Genomic DNA, 25,446 nt, shown 5'->3' with positions numbered 1-25,446 from the left:
CACAAACATAGAACACAAACAAAGGACAATCAACTATAATATATATTAATGAACACTCACCTCTTATATTCTTCTTTTTTTTATTACCTTTCTTTGGTATTTACTACCTCACTCTCAGTCTGCTTGTCGTCTGTTCTTTATCAGATTACAAGAATAAACGTGCTTAGACAGTGATCGAAAAAGTAACTCAAAGACCAATGCTTAGGTCTGAAAACCGAAAAACGTCCGAATGTAACTAGTTCTATCACTGATTCAGTCGGCTCTCTCTCGGACCACAAAACATCGAGAGTCACTAAAGAAATCAGTGATACTACGAGACAAACTCAAGATAAGGAATGGTGTCTCTTACCAAACGACATTCACCACTACTCTCACCTCAATCTTCAACATTCTCATTCCACCATTCAGCCAAACTAATTTCCATTCAAAGATCGAAAGTCACGCTCTGTTTCCAGGTTCGCTAAAACCACTATGACCAAACTTAGGTCTGGTTTCAACAAATTGAAATGCTCTCCCTCGTTTTCCACATTATCATTCCACCAATCCGTCAGACAATTGAACCCAGAGAGTGGTCGTTACTACGATTGCAGGGAATATTATTATATTGCAAGACCATGCGTTCCAAGTTGCAATGGGGAGCAGACCTCTGTTCTCACTCGAAATATCCCACTTTATCATTCCACCAACAAAAGAAAAACCACCTCAGATTCTGGATATTACGAGTATTAATGCATGCATAACATGCTATTTTTAAGGCAACAGCCAAGAACAGATTTATTTTACTCACTAGCACATCTACTCTTCTTGCCGTAAGGAACCCACATAGAAATTCACCATTTAACACTCTCGATAAAATACGATAGATTTTGTCGCCGAAAGAAATAGCGACTTATTGACCAAGACTTAGGTCAACTATACAGATTTCTACGTCACTGATTGAATTCATCGAATGCCCCTGCACACCTGAACACGAAACAAACTTGTCTGACTTAAAAGTATGGAAATTTAAACAAATACAAATTCCACTCAATACTTCGAGCACCATTCAGACACTGGATAATCACAGTGCATAATCTAACCTCTTCAATTTTACCCAGACAGCACCAATGCACATGGTCAAACACCAACCTTCCGTTTGCAATTTGTCGTATCACTATTTTTCTTCCTTTCTTTTCAAAAAGAAAAAAATTCACGAAACACAACACAACTTGCACTTTTATTCTTGTATATTGAATCAACTCCTTCCAGATATAACTAATGCAAAAAATAGCAGACACTACAAACTAAGTCAAACGAACAAGACACGCGTCCCATTTTCTAACATCAACGATAAATTATCCGCCTGCTAGGAGACTGCAGGAAAACGACCTCCTTCCTTCCAAATTCATAGGTCAGTTCGCAGCCGGAAAGGCTGCGAGCTCCCACGAAGGACAGCGGCGCTACGATCGCGATAAGGCACGTCACCTACCGCGCAAGCGACCTTGAATTGACCAAACAGAAAAAGGAATGTATTTCTCTCTCTCTCTCACTTACCACAATCGTAGATTCACATTATTTCTTTTGCCTTTTTTTTATAAAAAAGAAGCAAACGAGGAAAGGTTACAAATTCTTGTTAGTTTTTACAGATCAGAGAAAGTTAATCATCGATATTACATAATTATAAACATTTTCTTTCTTCTTTTTTCTTACTTAGTTTTTCCATTATTTCTTCGTCTCCAACTCATAGTAACGGGATCGTTACAGACTCTTACGCAAATAGAACTATATCCAAGCCTTTCCTCATCAAAAACAAAATAGAAACTAATTAATCCGGTTCCGAAATGAAATTCTTCACAAAAATACATATACATTACTAATTTGTCATATTTAGATTTTAAAACACCCTCGTATTTAATCTTAGTTTTGACAAAAGGAAGAAAATTCTAACATGCGTTAGGTCCTTCTCCAACTGACGTAAATTAATGGAAGTCACACAAACACTTGGCCTCAAATGTAAATTCTACTTTTTTTTTTATTTGTGTACAAATTCATTCAACTTAAAGTGGCCTTTTAATAATATGATTGTGTGGGCTCCAACCATGTAACTGCTACAATGTTCTCACAAGTGTCTGAAGGCACCGGTCCCATCATTTCATTTGAAATTCCAAAACTGGAGAAACCCCACACTCAGAAAAACATATAGAATTACAACTTTCATGTATGCTGAGGTGTAATTATTAAAGGGAGTAATCGCTTTTGAACACACGAACGAATACTTGTTAAGTATTACAAATCAGTTTATTTTCCATTAGACTGAAACTAACAAAATATTTCTTTTTTATTTTCTTCCTCGCAAAATAAATACAAAATATATGTGGATACTCACTGCAACTTCTGTTGGTGCTCGGTATAACAAATACGGAAAGAAAACTTTGCCAATAACCCTCCCAATTACGACTCTACAAATATAAATGTAAATTTATTCGTTTCTTTCTTTCATTTTTCACAGATTATCTACAGGAAAATGAAATTCTTAATTTAATGATTGTTGAGTTATTGGAAGCAACAAAATGCTTTATTATTCATTAAAAAAAAATAATCGATTTTCTTTCTCACAAGAACTTAAGTTCTTCCAAATGCAAGCATTTACTCAAAAAAGACAAAAAGCAAGAAAAATTGATTGATTAGGGAGGAAGAGGAGATTACATCGCGTGAACGATTCACTTACAAGTCATACAGCTGACACCTGTCACACAGCTTTCCTCCAATCCAACTCGTACACACACAAATCACTAGAACAAGTTAACTGGAGTACTTTTCTATTCCAAAATCCATTATAACAAATTTCAATATGAAAGTGCATATTCTTTATCCAAAGGGGAATACATGTGGAAAAAATAAATATACTCACTCACATTAAAATAGTTAGGAACCTTCATTCTTACATTTCAATTTCCTGCCTAATTTTTTTTACAACTCTTCTCTTTCTCCGTTGTTTTAACTTCTGTATTAATTACTTCAAATTAAATATAATATAAAATAGAAAGCAACAAGAAACGAACTATTTCTTACTTCGTTACACATCAAGTAGTTTGCCTTCCATAACCCTTTGCTATCTTCGAGCTCACTATGTTTATGTCAGATTAATTTCAAAGTTTTATAAGATCTTTCACGATTAGACTTTCACGAAGGTAACGGTTTGCCACTGTTTAAGCTGCTGCAGATTGCCACATACAGACGCCGAATAACAAACTGATAAATTCATATTAACTATATGTACTAAATGCATATTGTAATGTTTACGGTAGAGTCTATGATGGACTGAGGTATATCCTTTCACCAATTTTATTATTAAATTAATGTTTTCTCTCTACAAGTGTTCTAATAATAAAGTTTCACTATAATTACAATTTTATAATGTTCTGTACGGGTTAACCCTTAGGTTCATGGCAGTCTCAAGGGTTCTCAAGGATTCGGTTCAAAGAAACCTCAGCTCATAACAGCCTTCACGAGTTAGGTTAACGTTTAAGGTGAACCCATTAGCTTCATAGCAACCTCCAGGGTTTCGGATAGGTTGCGTTCAGTTGGTTGATTAAAGTCAGGTCCTTCGGTGATCCCTCTTTCAAGTGTCCTCCTCGAGTGGATCATCCTCCTTCGGATCTTTTCTTCGGTCCGTCTTTTTCGGTTTATTTCGTGTCTTTGTGTATAATCTCCTTCTTGTAACTAATGGAATTTGCCATCATACATGTGCTTTAGTTTTGATGTGGGGATTCTTACACCTCCACAGTGGAAAAAAATGCAAGATTATTTTTGGGAAAGAAACATTTGTCATTAATGGAAGTTTTGTGCACTTCAATACTGATACACTTAGAAACATTACAAAAGACACTAAAATCACTAGAAGAAAACTTGTTGTGATATATATATATATATATATATATATATATATATATATATATATATATATGCGTGTGTGTGTGTGTGTGTATGTGTGTCTGTGTGTTTTAGTGGTATTAGCACTATGTTTCCGTAACATCTAAGCAGAATCAAAGCAGTCACTCTCATTTCCCTGAGAGTGGGCCAAAGTGAGAAGTGTCATCACTGTAGCTAGTAAATATATACCAGTTCACTAATTGTTGCTATTTGTCGAGTTTGTTGGTCATTAAAATCAGTATTTATATTGACGTTACATCCAGTTTGTATAGTCTGTATTGTTCGAATTTCGACTGCATAATTAGGCGCGAGTGCGTTGGATCTTTCTAATGGTGATGGCTTAGAACATTTGGTAATCAAAGTTCATTTAAGTCCACAATTAAATGAATAGAGAATTGACCCAATGTGAACTAACCCTATTTCTATCTGTCTGCTGAATATACTACATTATTGAAAGATTAACAGTTTCATTTCACGTTTGATTCATATATTTTTACATTGTTTCTTTGCACATCAATCAGATAGCATTTGTTTAGAATAATATGTGCTTGCGCCATTGTTAATATTTTAGAACAGACTCTTCCATGCAAATAAATCAGGACTGTGTAAATTACTGAACTAAAACACATATTATACCTTTAGATTTATATTATTTTCATCCATCTAAATTTCATATAGATCTAATAACGGGGGAACATACGGTGACTTTAAAATGTTTGCTGCAAAATGTAATATAAAATGTAACCAAGTATCTCCTTGCTCACTACAGTTCACTGCTCCACTTTTGATTCAATGTATATCTTGAAACAAGTTTGATGAAGACGTATCTTGCACTTCCGACCCATTTTCGTAGTAATATTTCGCACATTGCAAACAATCCTTGTTTTGCTGCTAGCAGTAATCCATATCATTCGGTATCAAATCTGACTGATTTAGGCGTTCTTCCAACAGGTTCCTTCCACGTTTTCGGTTTTCTACCAACCGTAGGTAGATTTCCATCTCTCCGTAGGTATGTTTACACCGATTATTTCCCTTCCGAAATGCAGATATTCATAATTTTCTTCCTCTTTCTTTCAAACATTACAAACACTGACCAAACATTGTGAAGACCAGGATCTATGCAGAAAGCAAATATTGGCGGCCACCATCTCTTCTTACACCTCACTGTTATTCTGTACAGATTAAGGTTCTATTTCACTCGATCTACTCCCCCCCCCCCATACATTGCAAGCAATGTTTGGCTGTACTACTGGAACTTTCTTTGGCAACCCTGTTTTCATCTGCGCTACCTTCAGCACTATCAGTACGATTTTCACAAAAAAAAAAAAAAAAAAAACTGATGAGTAATGTAGAAATCAGCTTCATTAAGACATCATCTTCCTCCAAGGAAGAAAAGATCTCCTCTACAGTTAACTCTCTGTAAATAAAAACACAGGTTATTTAAGTAAGTGTTGAATTATTTCTGAAAATATTACAAGGAATTCTCAAAATCTTAATAATCACTATTGTGCTCCATATATCACTTATTCAGCAATGGAATCGATAACTGGGCCACTAGGCTATATGTGTAACGTAAGTAAAAAACAAAAGTGTTACTAAATACCATTCCTCACATCGGACTATTTCTAAAGCACACTAATCTAACTTAATCTAAATGTATAATATGTGTTTTAGTTCAGTAATCTACACAGTCCTGATTTATTTGCATGGAAGAGTCTGTTCTAAAATATTAACAATGGCACATGCACATATTATTCTAAACAAATGCTACGTTTTATCTGATTGATATGCAAAGAAACAATGTAAAAAGATATGAATGGAACGCGAAATGAAACTGTTAATCTTTCAATAATGTAGTATATTCACCAGATAGATAGAAATAGGGGTAGTTCACATTGGGTCAATTCTTTATACATTTAATTGTGGACTTAAACTGAACTTTGATTACCAAAAGTTCTTAGCATCAATGTAAACTTGCTGAAAATACCAGATCTTTCAATAGAGAATGCACATAACGCATACCCCCACTTGAGCCTGGGTACCATTTTAGGAACATTTAAACTTACGACGTCATATCCTACGTTTGATTTGCATGAACTTCTAACCGAATATTTTATGAGATTCAACAACGTCTTATTACTGCACAGGAGAACCTTCTTCTGGTGCAGTGCTGCTTTTGGCTGTTTTAGAACCGGTACATAAGATGCTAACCAATGATGACCGCGCCGTGAAGCATCGTACAGGGCACGCCTCTTATCACATATCAACACCCTATCCAGAACCGGCTTTTTCATGAGACTAGACAGCAGAGAAACACAGTTGTCTGCTCGTGTTGCTTTCTGGCCCGGAGTTAAATCATGTGAGACCAATATACCCAACTTGTTCTTCCTAGGTGGATGGAGGTACTGCCCAATGATTTCTATATTCAGAGTGAAATTGACGTCTCAATTACTCAAATGTCGATCACTTTTAACTTCAATTGTTAGCCGAAGCTCTTCATTTTGGACATGTATCCTTCTTCCGGCACGTGGTGCGTCTTCGAGTGTTTCGTCACCATCCTTAAACTTGTTAAACCACCTCTAATATGTCTGCATTATCACGACAGCCACACCGAAGGCCTGTCGTATCTTCCGTTTCGCACGAACGGCGTTTGAACCTAGTTTGAACTCGTACAACATAGACATCCTTCTAGCGCTCTGTGGAGGTCCCATGTTCACTCTATTCTCAGTGGTGGTGTAAGGACTGGGTGAGCAGTGCCCCTTCCCCCGGCCCCACGGTGTGGGATCTCCGACGTTAGGTAAAAAATAATTACTAAGGAATCTTGTTAGCATGAGCCGTACCAAAGCCGTCAAGGTTTATATTCCACACCTTTCCTAAAAGTAGACACAATTAATTGTCAATCAATATTACACCAAATAACGGATGATTCAACAAAAATATCTGTCTAATAAAGGTAATCTATCTATTTCCGTATAAGATAAACAAGCTATAATTTTGGGCCTCACTCTCTTGGTGCCCGAAAAAAAGTCAAAGAAAAATGCTGAATGAAGGCGAAAAAATAAATGAAATAAAAGTTTTACTCTCTTGGAGCCCAAAAGAAATTTAAAGGAAAAATGTATGTGGATTAAAATATGAGTGAAATAAAAGTTTCACTGTATACAACAACCTTAGAGAAATTTAAAAGGAAACTCTGACTGTAGATTAAAATATGATAAAAGCCTAACTATATTGTGTTTTTTACATTCTAGCGTCTTTTGATACAAGTAATGGGGCCCCGTCTGCTAGCGTGCTTCCTAAAATATCACTATTTATTATTTTTATTTATTCATTTATCAGTTCTAGAAAGAGACAGAAAGAAGGGATCAACATACACAATGCTATATTAGGTATTAGCATTCTGTTCTAACTAAAAGTATTTGTTGTACACGATAAAGTCGCCGATACAGTTGTTGTCTTTCTCACATTTTTTCCCTTTACAAGTCGTATTTTCAGCGAGCGAAACCCTTTTGCTTAGCTGTTTTTTTATTTTTGCTTTTTTTGGCGTATGAATTTACACTTCAGCCCACAAGTTTAGAGTGAAGAAAATGTTCATTAAGAAAACAAGTGGTCAAATATTTAAATATTCGAAATAATTCAACATTAAATTTAATTCAACTTCTGATTGTTCTCATGCGGAACACTTGTCACAAATCATTCGATTTGTTGACATACCCACAAGTGATTTTGTTCAAGTTCGGGAAACATATATTGATGTCATCTCTGTGGAAGTAAAGACTGCTGAGAGTATTTCTTCTTGACTACTGAAGAAAGTTCAAAGTAATAGCTTTGATATTAAGATTGCAGAGGCCAATCTTATGATAATCAGGCTACAATTGCCGATAGTATTCTGGAGTTCAAATCGTTCCTTGTAACGAAAACTGATTGGACCTTTTTGTGTTAACTTAAAGGCGGTCACTTTGTGTTGAACAATGGAACGTTTATTTGTATTCTCTACATCTACTCATCGCTGCAAAAGGAGGTCAAGATTGGTCTGAAACGTGAAAGTGATACTAGACGGAGTTCAAAAGCAGAAGCTATGAAGGCACTTTCTAGGCCTTTGGGCATCCTATGGGACAATTTGTAACATACGGGTGTTTCATGGTACATTGCGTTATAACTCTTCTATTTGAGCTTTTTCGTCCGGTTTTGTTTTTGTTTCTCAAGTCCAGAGGCATTGTAGAAGACATTGCGTATGGTTTCACACCTTCTTGCGTCCAGGCATAGGAGGTGATGACGTCATAATTTTAAAATATCTATTTTCTCTTATGAAGTCTATGTTCATGATTTTTGGCGGGCTTATTTTTGCACGTAGAAGATTGAAATTTTGCACAAACATCCAGTCCACCAAGTAGTATTTACCAGATTTTTTCTCAGATTTCTGCGTTAAGGGGGGATCCAGAAGGGTTGAAAAAAGGGATATTTTTACACTAGAAATCCCGTTTTTCGTCATTTTCCCGCCTTAGATATATGATGGAGACACGTGAGTCATACCATCTGAAAGGCAGTTCTATTCTGAAAACAATGACGTGCAAACCATGATCGTAGGATAATTAGAGATGTTTAAGGGAATATTTACAAAATATCCCTCTGTATATTGGATTATGGTACATTGTCGGTATATATATTTCTGGCGGGCTTATTTTTGTACGTAGAAGATTGAAATTGTGCACAAACATTCAGCCTACCTAGTAGTACCTATCAGATTTTTCAGATCTCTGCGTTAAAGGAGGGGGGTCCACAGGGGCTAAAAGTTGAAAAAGGGATATTTTTACCGAAAAAATCCCGTTTTTTGTAATTTTCCCGCCTTAGATACATGATAGAGACACGTGTCATACCGTCTGAAAGGCAGTTCTGTTCTGAAAAAAAATGATGTACAAACCATGATCCTAGGGTAATTAGGGATGTCTCAGGAAATTTTTTACCTGAGATCATAGTGTTTTATGGTAATTTGGGGCATTGTGGAGATTCTTGATAAAATTTCTCCCGCCCTTACTATTCAAGATAGAAACTTGAAATTTGGCACACACATTTAGTCTGCCAGGTACTATTTAACTGATTTTTTTGAGGTCTCTATGTCCACACAGGGCCGCTCTAGAGTGGTCCAAAATGTGAAAAAAATTCCTTCCGAAATTTTCCCTTTGACTAATTTTCCCTCTTCTGGTATACGATATAAGCATGCAAGTGGTACAATTTGAAAGCCAGCTTCATTATGAAGAGAATGAAGTATAAACCACGATACTAGAGCTGTTTGACTGAAAGTCTAAAAAATACCCCAAAAATCCAGGATCCCGAAAGGGCTAGTCAATTGATGAAGTAATTGATGAGTTGGAAGAACTGCGTAACACTTCGACCGGAACGCTTGATACTAGATAGGTGATACTTGATACTTTATAGGTGTTGCTATTCTTCTTCTTGCAACCATCCAATAATTCAACTTCATGGCTTTACCGTATTTCTGGTCTGCAGTTCTCTCATATATTAATCGGATCTAAAAATTCTTTCAATCTTAGGATATGAGTTTCAATCAAGCTCTTATTCAGTTACAGAACCTGGCCAAGGAAATCATATCCTCAGCTGGAGGAAGTTGCAGGGCGTGCAACATAACTGTGGGTACACACAGTACTAAAAGGAAATGCATACTTAGATAAATAAAGAATGAACCCCTAACTGCAGAGGCCGAAGTGAAGCGCTCTTTCAATGAAATTCTAGATGAGATGGCACAACAAATGTATGATTATTTTACTCAGATGCATGACGTGAACTACAGTTTGGATTCCTGTGTTCTATGGTCAACTTTGTGCAGCAGCTAGACGATGAGAGCTAGGGAACGGTAAAAGCATGTTGCTCTGATTTGGCTTTGTTCTATCTGAATGACGTGGACGACGTAGAATTACTTCAGGATTGTAAGGATATAATCCCTTCACTAAGGTGTGCTCAGAAACCTAAGAACAGTTGAATTCTCCCCACAAGGTACATTGAAAAATGTATCTTCAATGAGGGTTGAAATTTACTGAAATTTGGCAACCGCTCTTCAGATTTTCATAACTCTTCCCGTATCAGTCGCATCATGTGAAAAGTATTGAAATGAAATTGACGAATTCATATTTGCTCTCTACAATGAGTCAAGAAAGACTCACGAATCTGACCATTCTTTCTATCGAAAACGAAATAGCATCCACTTTGGATTTCAATAATATAGTTGAGACTTTCGCAACTACCAAAGCAAGGAAGGTATCATTCTGAATGTTGGTGGAACACATTCTAATATGGCAGTGGAACTACTGTCGAAAGTAGTTTCATGTTTCAAGTTAATGTAATAAAAATATAAAAGTACTAAAGGAGTAATAAAAAGCAGTCAAGATCTGCCAATTGACTGGTAATAGGTGTTAATGAAAAGTAGGATTGTATAATCTGTAGTGGAATTCTGTCTTTACATATTTAATCTTTAATATATCCCTAATTATTCAATATATTCAGGAATTTTTGTTATATAATAATATATTCTAATGCTAAGTATGTTAGTAAGTGGTAAAGGAAATAGTCATGACAGAATATGAAAACATGACAGACATGAGAAACATTGAGTGCGAGAACCGAACAAGAAAATTCTAATACACATAGATCTTACATTTAGAAATCGCATCGGTTATAATATTATTTGGAATGTTTGAATATTAGCTCATTAGTACATTTTGTACGTAAATTTGTCTCTAAATGTATTACTAGGAGCATTACTTTCACTGTTCAATCTAATTACAGTACGCGTTTATACTAGGATAGCACCGTATAGGTGTAGAATCGGTTTTGGAATCTTTGATGTTACGTTTTGTTTGTTCCTAAGATTGTGTTATCTCTGACTTGAATTGTATTTCCGTTACACTTGTATCCCTAATCCTTTTCTATTGTTTCCTTTGTTTAAAAATGAATAAAACAGAAAAATATGCAATGATAGTCCTAGTCCAGTTTTATTTTTAAATACCAGCCTGAAGGAGGTTCTAAGCAGCGGTGCTGAATGTAACCCCTTTTTATTTAATATATCCCAGATTAAGAAGGTCTAAACAGACACACCAACAGGATAGAGGAGAAGTAAACAGAAATAATGATAATGTAAACGAATATCAAAAATAGAAGTGCATAAATCATGATTGTTCAAAAAGGGGCCCCGATCTACTTCACTTGTTCCAGGCCTCAGTTTGCCTTACGCCGCCACTGTCAGTTCTTACATAAGTTCACGGTGTAACTGAACTACCATTACAAGGTAGTCTGTTAGATATTTACACATCAACAACTGACATGCGCTTCATCTTCGCTGGCATTTAATTGACGGTGTGAGTGCCTATTGAACACATACCTCTGAAAAAGCGACAGCACTTTCTTGGTTACCTTTATAATTTCTAGCTTTAAGAGCTTTACTATATTATTTTCTGCTTTCTAAAGTACGGTTTATTATTTTCTACTTTTTAGTTCTTTTGTTGATAGTGATTCATAATGAATATTAAATATTTTTGTGTTATGAATGAGAGACTTCCTTTACTAACTTAACTAGACAAAACTAAACACATCGTTACGTTATGACTTCAGCGTGATCATTGCTATGCCAAATTAGTGGCTTTATTGAGCTTTGCTACCATATTTACCTTTTTCTGATGAAAGTATATTTGCTTAACTAAAGAATGGCCGTTTCTGTCCCTTGGGTAAAAATCTTATATTAACGTTATAAGCGTCTGGACATTTTGAAAAACGAAATAAATAGTTTTCTAGTGGTCAATTTTCCTTAAAATGGCGAATCTAATATAGATAGAGCAATAGAATCATTTCGAGTTGTATAGCAAATAATATTTAGCATTCGGAATACAGAGTATCGCTAATAACATACTTTATTATAGGAGCGTACATATGACTGAATAAACTGTGAAAAAGCTAATTAGGGCTTTTGTTTACTAGTTGCAAACTATGACAATGTTTGAATTACCAATGATGCGAGGCTTCCATTCAGCTTATGGTGCTAAATTTAACGAAATGAACAAGATACAATATTCAGAGTTCCTCATATCAGAGGTTGTTGCTGATGATGATGTACGCAACCTTCCAATCGAATCCAGAAAATGTAGATTCCCGGACGAAAATGAAGGAATGTGGGCGTTTCCCTATTACAGCTATTCAGCGTGCCTGACACAATGCAAAGCAGAAGAAAAGATGAGGCTCTGCAATTGTACTGACATAATAATAGGAACAAGTCAAGGTAAAATGTTTCGATAATAAAAATTAATCAATAATTAACCATTATTGTTATAATTAATTACATTTTTGTTACTATCATTGTTAGTTATTAATCTACTTTTATTATTTGTTAGATCCTTATTTGTTTAATCATCTCAGAAATTCAAAAGAAATTCATTTTAATTGGGTCTTATTTACTAACGTTGTTCAAGATAATTGCCGACTTTTCTGATTTTGAAGTAGTAAATGAGGTCAATTTTGCATAAGAATTTTAATAGTGCACCACACATGTTTTGATATATTACAAGTGTTTCAAGCTTTGAATAAAAGAACATGAAATTATAATTGTAATTGGGTAAAATGGAATGCATTACCGACATCTGTAATGTCAATCATATTGCAAGGAATTAAGAATTTTGATTTGAGCCTTACCAGTATGAAACTACCTTAAATAAATTTAATATAATAAATTTCAGAATACAATAGTTACTATATTCTCGAAAAGGTTTCTTATGGTATAAATCACATTAGTGTTGTAAATGTTAGTAATTTTAAGAATAATTTTAGAACACAGAAATTGTATATTCACTTTATTATTAGTGAGAGAAAATGAGTTTTTCCTCACATATCATACGCTAGTTTTGAACGTGAAAATTATTGAACTTGAAGAAATATCTATATCTATATCTATATCTATATCTATATCTATATCTATATCTATATCTATATCTATATCTATATCTATATCTATATTTATCTATTTATCTATCTATCTATCTATTTATCTATCTATAATGGCGGGACCTCTATAAGTGCCTATATAACATTAGAAGTAAAATCAAATTTGCGCCTCTTTGTTAAAGAGGGCCGTAGTAACAATTGTCAGTAATAAGGAACGCATTTTGAATAAATGAAATGATTCATTATACGGTTTGTTTAACACGTAACTGAAAAATAATGTTCATGAACAAAGAATATATACAAAACTTCATATTTCAGACTCTAAGACAATGGACGTCGCTCATTTGCAAACTCCTATAAAATTCACTCACACATTCTGCTTACACGATCGATCCCATACGAAGATGAAAAATGGGTACTTTCAGCAAGGAGTCAGCCAAGTTGATAAACTATCGATCAGATATTTACAGTTAATCAAATACTCGAAAACTAGTAGAAACATAATAAAATTGTATTTATTTCTATATTTTAGAAAATATTATAACTCGGTTAGAAGGAGATAATTCTACAACTTTATTATTGCATTTGCTATACCTAATAGTCGGATTTTAAGAGGCATTTGCTTGTCCATATAAGATATAATACTAATTGACAAGCTTTCACTTCCAGAATTGCCTGCAATAGGGACATACGTTTTCTCCATTATTGAGAATGTTGTTCTGGAGAACGAGAAAATAACATATAACCAGGTACTAGAGCTGAATTGTACTAATCAAGTTATGGCTTCTACTAATAATGTAGATCTGATATGGAATGATATAAATCTATAGAAAGAATTGCAGGGATTTTATTCGTGAATATTCGCTGAGATTGTATAGCTGGGAGTTATAAACATCAGGTAATAATTACGTCAGAGTAGATACTCCCATATACCTGGGATCAATTCTAACTGATCAAAACAATTTCAACGAAGAAACTTTTATAATCGAATGAAACCAGGGAATTCATATTTCATTCCATCTAAATTCATTTGTCTACGCAAAGTCTGTCGAAGAATTCGAAACTCAAAATATACACAACTAAAATTGAATCGATGAGTAGAGAAACAGTACGAGTCTAGAAAATGCATTTTGATTTATTTGGAAAAATACTATTGGTTGGCAAATGTCATAAATACATTCAATAATATGAAAATGGAAACTTTTAAAACTGTTATCCTAACCCATAAGAATATCCGTATCTTCCCAATATATTTTAACATGTGATAAACTTCGAATCTGTGTAAATATATCGGTAATAAAAGCCTTTAATATACCAATGTGTACGCATAAAAAACGAAACTATATAAGAACCTGTCCGATCTGCATTGGTTGGAAACAAGTTTCCTGGAAACAGATATCAACCTGTGCTATTAAGAATAACACCATAATAATTCTTGAAACCACTAACGTCTATCGAAGAAGAGTCATCACGAAAACATCGATGTTTAAATCAAACCTTGCCATGGAAGTCAACTATGATTCACTCACTACCATCATTTAGCTTAGCACCATATCTAACAGTGTACTCCGTGGTGTCTTCCTACTTGATAATATTTAAATTTGCACTGAGAAAGTTTAAAGTCGTTAATGCGAAGTCTTACGTCTTGAACGACGTCTTATGTCATAAACGTATATCTAGTAACTAATACGTTGCATGCGCTTGATCCCACCAAAAGAGGTTCTTTGGAGAGCAGATTAGATGAAGCACAACTTCCGTAAATTTCTCCACTTCTCGATGCAGCAAGCTTAGCTTTAATTAAAATGTTTGACATTTTTCTTCCCACCCATTTTCCAGGTAAACAGCAGAAGAAGCAACGGAAAACTAAGAAAATTTGTGATTAGTTTTTTTCGGCTTTGGATATCTTCTTAAACTCATGAGCTTCGGATACGCTTGTATTTGTGAAATGATAGGATGCTATCGAGAAGGCAGAATGTTAATACAGAAAGATATGAATGGGGCGGAAAAGTACGTTTGATGATTTTGCTTAACGCACCTCACATAAATAACAACCGTCACGTTACACGGCGTGCGTGCTAACGATCCAGAAGTAGAAAGAGCACTTGAATCACACAGATGACAAGGGAGGGAGTAAAGTGGCATTCAGATCGTAATGTTCATGTTTGAAATGCAGTAGTGTCGGTAAAAAAAAAATACGTAGCTTAGTAGGAGGCAATTCACCTAACTGCTTAGGTTCCACTTGAACTATTTCTATGGAATGTTGGTAGGGTTTCTTTTTCTGATTTTATCTTCGCCGGCAATTAGGCTATCTAAACATGAAATAAATTTGATTCTAATGCTCAGTAGGTGGTCTGGTGTTAGTGTTTAAGCGTCTATTAGTGTGCAGTTTGTAACATATGAATGAAATGCATTCATCAAATTATAGTTGTATGTGTTCTGCTTTGTGGTAATTGAAAATTATTTCTCTTAACACATTTTGATTTTGTTTCAAATACTAGAAGCTATAATGAAATATACCAATGTTAACAAATGGCACGTTACCTTGTTCTTTCAGGAAAGCAAGTTCTTTGTGATGAAGCTGGACGAAAATGCATTTCTAACATAGAAGGTATAGATAATTATTCCTGCTAATCCATTTAAGCATACAAAATAGACGATGAAGAGATGAAACTAATTTAATTGTTGATAGAGGAAGGAATTAAACAAGATACATTACGAAATCTTCTTTGAGGCTCTGTACTATTTATAACTGAGTCTAACTTAATTATAGATTATTTTACTGAATTTCTTATGATCAAAACTTATAAGACAGACTCCGAGAGGTAATCGATTAAACTAAATGAAAGAAACAAAGTTAAAATAAACGTGGGTCAAGAAATCTTAATCTTTCAGATTACACACTTCCAAAGTAAACGTTGCATTTTAAAAACGTCTAACTTAGTAATAATGAGATATTTCGCGAGCGAGTGAATCACATTATAATCAATATGCGCCTTATTAAATATCTATATTAGTGTGGGTCGAAAAAAGATTGTTTCTTGAGATCGCATTCTAACATGTCTAGCCAAACGTATAATTGAAACATCCTTTAATCGTGATCACTTCGCGCATCGCAGTCAAAATTTCGTCAAGTTTTCAAATATCGTACTTTTATGAAACACTTTCTACAAAATATAATTTACGTCCAATAGTTTCATTGGGAAGGTATTTTTCTCGTATTCATTTCTGTAACAATGTATATAATAAAAGAAAATAGATATCTTTTTTCGTATTTTCAGTTTTTTTGCATTGATATGAGCATTTCGTCAAGTTAATTAAAATCAGAACACTATGTATAAAATATATATATTTTACTTTTTTCTAGTTCTATTATAGCGCTAATTCCCTCTTAGATATGTCTCAACATAGAGAATTAAAAATCTAAAATTGGACAGTGTCTTCAGTTAGCAAGTTGAAATTTCAATATCGAAAACTTTAGCAAAACAAGCATTTTGTATGTTTCGATGTGTGCATGCAGCTATTTGCTCGTTTCTGAACTTAGAAATGATTCAGAACTCACTCCGTCTAGGCAGTTGTACTTCGAGTTCCACCCTCATCATTCTCAGTCATTCAAGGCGATTCAAATTTATTTATTTTTTATGATTGGCATACATTTCAAGTAAGATTTCGTGCTTAAATCTGGCACTACAAAAGGAGACAAGAGTGTAGACCTAATAAAATCACCTCTCTTTAAGGTGCCAATCACTTTTGCAGCAGGATCTGTTACAAGTTTGATACATCTTTGTACCTACTGCATTTTACATGGAAATGGTATGTAGTCAAACTTTGGCATTTCCTTCATGCTTACAAGTGATAACATACTTCCTGTTGTTACATAATCTATCATTGGTGGTGACGAAATCTGCAGGTTGACTAATCCATCAATACTGTGTATTCAGTGGCTTGCAAATTAACATCAGATGGCAGAAAATATCTCATTCTTTCAAATAATTATGATTTCTTCATATATTTTAAAAACCTTCTGAAATGTAATTCTCTTATGTATTTACGTTCATCTATTGCCGTTCCCAAAAGAATATTTTTCTGATGCGCAAGGAAAGCGTTCCGCTGTGTTATATGATCGATAAATTCTAATAAGAGTTTCGTTAGATGCTGTGATGTCTGTATATATTAAACTGCATGTTTTGAACCATTTTTTACTGAAGCTTATCTTTTATATTTTTTACAGAAAACCAAACTAATGCTTCTGTTTTTAAAGTGTACTTTGCAAATATTTTCAGTTTAAACGAAAAATCTTTCGTAAAAATATATAATCTCAAAATATGGTTTGCTATAGTTAGGCACTTTGAATGACTTAAGTGGCCTAGATCCTTTACTGTTAGATAATGCGGACACTCACCGCTAGTTAAAGCTCTTATAATATCAGGAAGACATACGTCACCTTAATTCGCAAACCTCGTAGCTCCACTTTTTGGCGATTTTGAGATTTTTGTACTATGAGGTCAGAAAAAATATTTTTCAAGCTTTGAATATCATAATGCAATCTGTTTCTATAACTCGAAACAACAGAATTATCAAACACCGTATACCCAATGACTTTATTTTGAATTATCAATACTCCTTAAATAGCATACCTCGTAACTCCTACCACACTGTTTATATGTAATCTCATAACTCCTATTTTTCTTTACAATACATAATAAACATTTTTTCCACGTGGAAGAACAGATTTAAACGGAAGAAATATTGTCATTCATTGGAAACAGCATTACGAAACACGGCAGAGCTAGCGTTTAAAGCCATTCTAACAGGTAGAACAAGGTATATGGCCATTCATAAAATTCATAGCTGCTATTGCCTTCCAATAGTCTAAACCCAGAACTTGGCAACATTGATTAAACTTTGTTGGTGTCTTTTTTCTCTTTACACAAGAATGTAGTGAGTCATTATTGTAAAACGTTTACAGAAACTCTCTTGTAGCTGATGCCATATTAAATTATTCAAAATATTGAAGTGAATAATAAGCAGAAGACACATTGTTTTCAAGTTGAATCTGCGTGTTTGTTTTTAGTTATGTGGCGTAATAAACAAAAACTTAGCACGGTACTCCAAACGGCTAAGGAACCAGATGCGGGATCGGATTTTGATACAATAATAAATGTTGAACTACTTATTTTGTTCGAAAATGTAGACGCCACGTGGTCGATGGCAAGTGTACGAAAGGAAAATGGGAAAGATATATCAGAGAATGTAAATGAACCGAAGGTTATAAGTGATGAGAACCAGAAAGTGTAACAATTGATATTAACCAGTAGACCAACTCATGAAGTATCAGACGAAGAAAGAAAGATGGATGCAGAATTGACGGAAACGAAACAAACTCAATAAGAAGAAAGAGAAGGGTGAGAAATTGTGGAAGAAGAGAATACACAAGCTAAATCAGAAGTTGTTATGCGAGTCATAAATCAGAGGAGAAAACGACATAAAGTGGATAAGTATACTCGGAAGGGAAGTGAACATAAAATATCAAGTGAGCAGGGAAAGTGCTACAAAGACAAAATACAAGAAAATGATCATTGGAATTACAATGTAGATAGGAAAAGTAGAAATGTGAAGGTTCGGTGCGAGTGTTCCTATAGTGAGAATTGAAATGCTCATTATTTACAGAAAACGACAGAGAGAGAATTTTCAAAAAGGTTTGGTGCATCAGTTGGAAGGATAAGAAATCATATGTCGCTAATCAGATTAAGAAAGCACAAACAAAAACACACTGGGATAGAAAAAATGAACAATCAATTAGAAAGTTTTCAATGAGTTATTTTCTCATATTTCAAGTTGGGAAGGAACGAGTATGCAAAACCATGTTTCTGAATAGGCTAGGACTGAGTGAGTGGTCAGGATTGAACTGGAGTAAGAAGTAGGACAGATAAACTGAAATTTCTGGAGTAGAAGGATGTGTCGAAAGTGCAAGAGCTAATGAGAGAGAAGTAAGAAACAAAAAAATGTGGATATTTGGTGACCGAACTCAAAAGTAAAGAAAGAGTCACTTGTGGAGTTTTTTCAGTCACTACCGACTATGGCGTCACACTATTGTAGGGCCTCTACAAAGACAAAATATCTAGAACCAAATGGAAATCCAAACAGCAATTATATAATGCATGTATGATTGAATGGTGTACTGTTAAAGGGGTATCCAATAAGTACTACAATTTTCCATCACACTTTTCAAGTTCAGAATCTGAGTCTGTTTCGACCCAAAAAAGATCAATTCGATATACGTGTAGCATAATCAACACGAAATATTGATAAACAAACCTATCAAACACATTTCCAAAAGAAAACCTAGGCACTTGAAGAAAGGAAAAGCGACATGGAAATGGAATCTAATGTGTATACAATGGACCTTCAGTGTGGCTTGCTCTGCCATAAATCCAATGTGTCGAGCTTGTATTTCAAGACCAAACTGTCTGTACATAATTGTACGTTCTTCGATTTAAAATCTATGGATGGATACTGTTATCTGTAGAACGAAGTGGAACGAACATTACTTCACACGAGTTTGTGAGTATTATTGTGGATTTCGTCTTATCGTAGCTGCCATTACATAATATAAATAACATTGATTTTGTTCACTGATGGCTATGGTTATCAAAATCGAAACGTCATTCTTTCTAATGCCCTTCTTCAAGTATCCTTTTTAAGGAATGTTGTCATTGAACATTTTTTTTAGAAAAAGGATATACACAGACGGAAGTGGACTCAATGCACTGAACCATCGAACGGGTTCTGCAAAACAAATCGACCAATGTTCCTGGTGATTATTTATCTGCATGTGAAGAAGCTCGAGTGAATCCAAGACCCTATTCAGTGAAATATTTAGAACACAATTTCTTCAAAAATTGTGAACAGACCGGGAAAGAAAGTAGGTGAGCCAACAGTACCCGATTTGCGATCATTACGGTACTCTCCTGATGGAAATATTTACTATAAATTGGGTTTCCATGAGAACTGGAAATGGTTACCCCAACGCAAGTATGAGAAACGTCCAAAAAGGTTCGAAGATTTGCCACTTCTGGACAAGAACAGGCTCAACATTTCAAAAATAAAATACGATCATCTTCAGTTTTTGAAATTGTCCGTACCGAAAGACTTCCACTATTTCTATGATAGTTTGCCTTACGAGAGCAGTCATGTAAGACCAAAGACATGGTTCTAAGAAAATTCTTGGAAACAAATATTACTTTAATACCCTCCCAATTCAGATATTAGACATTACTTTTTTTGTATTTTTCAAATAATTAAAATACTTCGAACTATTTTTTTATAATTTCATTTGAATCAATAAAACAATGAAAACTAAAGCCCCTTAACTACTTTAAAAGTTTCAGATTATGAAAAAGAAAACATCATAACTCCTATTAATGTCTATAACAGGTTCTTATATTGTTCTAAATGTTTAAAAACATAAGACTTCCTGAAACTATGCAAAGAAATGAATTTGTTATCCAAAAAAAAAATAAATGGCATATGCTCGGACGTATTTTTTTAAAACGTTTTTCGTCTTAGCTGTAAAATTTTCTATAAGTGAGTTACGAGGTTTGCGAATTAGTGTGATGGATGTATGGTCTTTGAGTAAGTCGTTTTTGTTACTGAAATATCTTTGAAAGGAATTTTCTCATAACCAACAACGGGAAATTGTTCATAATGTTCAGACTATTTCCCGATAATAACTGAAAATGGTGTGTAGCCTGAAGTACAGGGTGTCCAATATACTATGAAACCCGCAGTTTGGGATAGTAGAACTTTTGAACCTGAAAGGATACACAAATAATGCTTATACTAAAATAAAGCTTTTTTTCATGCATATATTTTTAAACTAGGAAGCAATGATTGAAGTACACTAGAAACCACACAGTGTTGCCAGATGTAACTGAAGGTCCAAATCTCTCTCTCTCTTTTTTGCAAAACATGTAAATTGAGTCATAACTCATACTTATGAATCTTCAGTTCTTAATTTTCAGTTTCTTTAGTTGCTTGGATATTAGTAGCTTGGATATTATGGAGTAGCTAGAGTAGCTTGGATATTATGGAACAGAAAGAAGAACTTTCCATTTCCACTCATAACTAATCGGATTAGGCCTCTCTAAGGGGGAACTTGGGAAAACGTAGTTTCATCAATTAACACTCTGAATTGGCAACATTGCTGATGTTTCAGTGAAGGAAAAGGTTTGCTAAGGATCCGTCTACGTTATGCAATTCCCGAAAACAACGAAAAGGAAACTTTGAAATTATCATAATAAAACTTTTACTTACATCTACCCGGCAACACTACTATTCATTGCTATGCGACTACTTAAAGCGAAAGGTATACAAGAACAATTCTGTAACTACAAGGTCTCCAAACGAACATTCGCAGTGCCATTGAGAACATTAACATTTCTACTCTTTGTAAAGTTGCTGCCAACATGATAAAACGTGTAAACCAGTGTTCAAATCAAAACAGGGATTACTCACAGCACCGCTGTAGAGCTGATAACTCAATTCGTGATAGTAGTAGTGTTATATAGAAAATATTTAAAATATACTTCTAAACACAATGAAATTAATGAATTAAATAAAAAGATAGTCTTTATTGATATAAGAATTGTAATCGGACATGGTGCATGCTTAAGAAACATTATCTCTTAACATGCATTTTCTTGTGTATGTAATTATTTAAATATCGTAAAATATATTGATGATGATTATGAGGGTGATTATTTGAAACATAATCTAATCAATTTTTGGATCTCTACTACTATGTTAGATAATTTATTCAAAAAAAGATAGGAAAGAATATGATAAATATCTTATGCAAAACATTCTTTATAAGTATGAGTGAAGTTCACTGAAAACTTCATTCGGAAATTTGCGGATAAGTTGTATTCAAAAATTATTTCTGAAAGTCGAGAATTATCAGACGATTTCATAAGATAATTTAAGAATAAGTTTATTGGCAACAAAATATCTAAAGTAAACGTGTGTGAAGAATTTATTAAGGATTTAATAAAGTTGTTTCAGTGATATAAATCACGGAAGCAAATTTTCGGAAAATGTAATATGAAAATATACTAATAAACATTGCCCACAGTGTTTATTATCAGAAAACCATATAATAGATTACATTAATAAATGAGATTTGGCTTTAGTTTCAAAGTATCAAGAAGTGCCAGAATCATAAAAACTCCAGAATTTAGGGACAGATTTTTCTGGTATTCTAATTTCAAAATATCGAGACATATCGATAGCATCAATACTTTTGAATATACATAAATTAGATTGGAGAACTATAATTTGAAAACAACATAATAATCGTGGTTTAGAATAGACACTAAATTTCGCAATCGATGTTACCACAGATGTTTTGCTTAATGCTTAATTTTTAACTAACTGCTTTTTCATATTACTAGTTGAAGTTAAACATTAAAAATATAAAATTTAAGAAAATATGAACCGATTATAAATAATCAATATATTTAATCAAGTCTTCTTCTGGTAGCGATGTACGAAATTCATTCCATTACCTTTACGTATATCTAGTTCTTGTCACATTAACGTGAACTATCTGATTCTGTTAGGCTCTCTAAACTTTTCATAAGAGGTGTGATCAAAATTACGGTGAATAAGTTTATAAGAAACAAAGTAATAACCTTACATGAAATTTTATTTAATCTCCTTCAAAGTACTATCCTTGGCTATCAGTACACTCATCCCTACGTTGATTGAAAGCCTTTCTGGACGGATGTTTAGTTGCTCTGTCGTGGCTCTCTTAATGTCAAGAATGGCATCAAAAGTTTTCCATTAAGCATGGTTTTAATTTGGGGGAAGTGCCAGAAGTTGTATGATAGTAAATGAGGTGAGCAAGGCGGCTGTAGAAAGAATGGAATATTTCTTGAGCCAAAACTCGAGGACCGAAAGCAACGTGTGGCACTGTGCTTTTTCGTGAAGGAGGAAGTCATTTGCCCATTTGATTTGCGGTTAAAATGCTTTTCACGGATTCGTACGAGACGTTGAGCTCTTAGAAATGCTTTCATATAGTCATTGGCAAGTTGGAAGTATCAGTGCCACTTTTTGCACGTTTTCATCTGTTTTTGACGTCACAGGACGTTCCGATCGTTGCTCTTTTACAACCGACTCCTTGCCACTTTTCCATCATACCATTCTAAACAGTCTTCAATGCCATCGCGTCATCGCCATACACTGATTTTAATATTTTCTGAGCTTGTTTGTGGCTTTTTGCAACTTAAAACAAAACTAAATGTCGACGCTGTACAGATACTCATAACATGTCCTTACTCTTCTGCCTCTAGAAGCCAACTGACACGTCACAATTTTTGAAATATATCCATATTTCACAATCCTTTGGTACTAGCGGAAAAAACTGTATAGAGAATATTGGGCACTGTGTAGCACTTGTCAGTACACTTGATGTTTTAGCAGTTTACTTTTAATACTAATTTACTTTCACTGTTTGTAACCGGAAATAACAAAATGTATGTTCTCTTTCATGTGCAATGAATATAATTTTAAATACTTTAATTGATTTTGAGTTTAACTTCCCTTTTCGCTGTGAGCCTATATAAGACGGAACCTATTGCTTAACATGGAATCCGAACCACATGAGCTCCTGGAATCGACCCCGGGTCTCCCACGCCAAAGGCGCGTACTTTAACCGATAATTTTAAAGAGTTATGCATTCACAGAAGAGAGTGAGAGAAGGGGGACGGAGATTACTTCTATCATTAAAAACTTGACAAAATAATTAAAATAATCATATTTTTAGATAAATGAATAAGCAATGATGATTGCTTGTGTATGTTGAAGATATTTTTAACAGACTGGTATCTTTTCTAAGGTTTCTATTTAAATATTTCTTATTTCAGAGAATTGCTTAATTCAGCTATGTTTCTGCACAATTCATTTCCATCATATATGTAAGAATGTGAATCAAACAAGCAATGCTACCTCCATAACCGAGTAACAAAAATTGATATACAGAAAACATTATGTATTGCAATTTAAAAGAATGTATTAATATATTGCTTTCTTACATTTCGTATTTCATATAATAATATACAATATTTTTCAGATCAACTGGAGCAACTAAATTCATTTCACAAAAGTAAATTTGGATTGAATTGTAAATGCGAACTATCATGCCTCCAGAATGATTTCAAGAGCATTACTTCTATCGGGTGAGGCACTCAAGGATCTCATTTCTAGTGTTAACAATTCAGACTATTTGTTAGAACGATTTAGTACTGCTCTCAAGGTCAAAGAACTATCTAGACAAATGACTAATTAAATCTATATTGGTCAGTATTTATTTATTACGATAAATTTCTTATAAGTAAGCCTTAACGGCAACATATATTCTATATCAGTTACATTTGAAACACAACATAGGGTGGTGGATTAGTAGTTTAGTTCTACTTTTCAGTGCTAAAAGAACTGTATATTAGTTAAAGATACAATATAACTGGTTCAAAATTGTAAACTACTTTAACCCTGCAACAGGCGCGCGGGTTTTTGTGACATGGATAGTCGCGCGGGGTACCACTGTAGCTCATTTGTTTTTATTTTATTATATTGGCAAGTTTGTTAATATTTTTATCTTTCTTGTAGAGAAATGTATTTATAAACTATTTTAAATGTCTTGTACCCAATTTGAGAAATACATTTATTTTGAAACTATGTATATACAAAGAAGATCAACGCCATTCATTTTTCAAAAGTAATACACGAATAGGACTGTAATAGTTATTTGTATTAAGCAATAAATGCACCAATCTGTTGCACTTCGAACTTTTCTTCGAGCTTTGTTTGTAAACATATATGTCGGAATTTTGTTAAAAAATACGCATTATTTTACAAAAGTTTACAAACAAAGCTTACAAATAAACGTATTATCGACAAAACATATCCCTTTTCTGGAATATACTTTTTATGACTTCTTGCTATCAAAAGTTTGATTACGATTTTGCATCAAAATGCCAAGAAGGGCACGTATTTCAGTCTCGTCTGTAAAGTGTTGCATCACGGTCACGTACAAATCTAACTCTGTCAATGTAAATATTGCCACAATCAACTATAAGTATGAAAATGTTTGCATCTAAAAACAATTCTAGACATTCACGTTACAATAATGCAGACCAGGCCTCACCTTTAGTCCCAGGAAAACGAAGCAAAATATTATGAGTATGAGTACAAATATTACGAGTAGGAGTTTCTTTCATCTGAAATTGTCTTTTACTACATAATAATTTACTTCGGAACTGTATTTATTATCACTATCATCAACACGTATCAATGATTCCTGTCACCCGGAATTCTCAGTAACATCTTTTGAACTTTTACTATTTCTGTGTCCGAAAAATGCAGTTCTTCCGTCCCAAAATATTCTTCACCTTCACTATCGCAATCTAGAAAACATTCCTCATCAGAACTGGCATTTTGCAAACTCATTAACCATCTGATCAACACTCAAACTATGATGAAAAAACTTTCGACGTTTTGGAACACTTATGACAGCAATAGTCGCGCGGGCTACAGATG

The sequence above is a fragment of the Thermobia domestica genome, chromosome 1 (genome assembly GCF_964235325.1).
Source record: "Thermobia domestica chromosome 1, izTheDome1.hap1.1, whole genome shotgun sequence".
In the NCBI taxonomy this organism is placed as follows: domain Eukaryota; kingdom Metazoa; phylum Arthropoda; class Insecta; order Zygentoma; family Lepismatidae; genus Thermobia; species Thermobia domestica.
Note: the sequence above shows the minus strand (reverse complement) of the source record.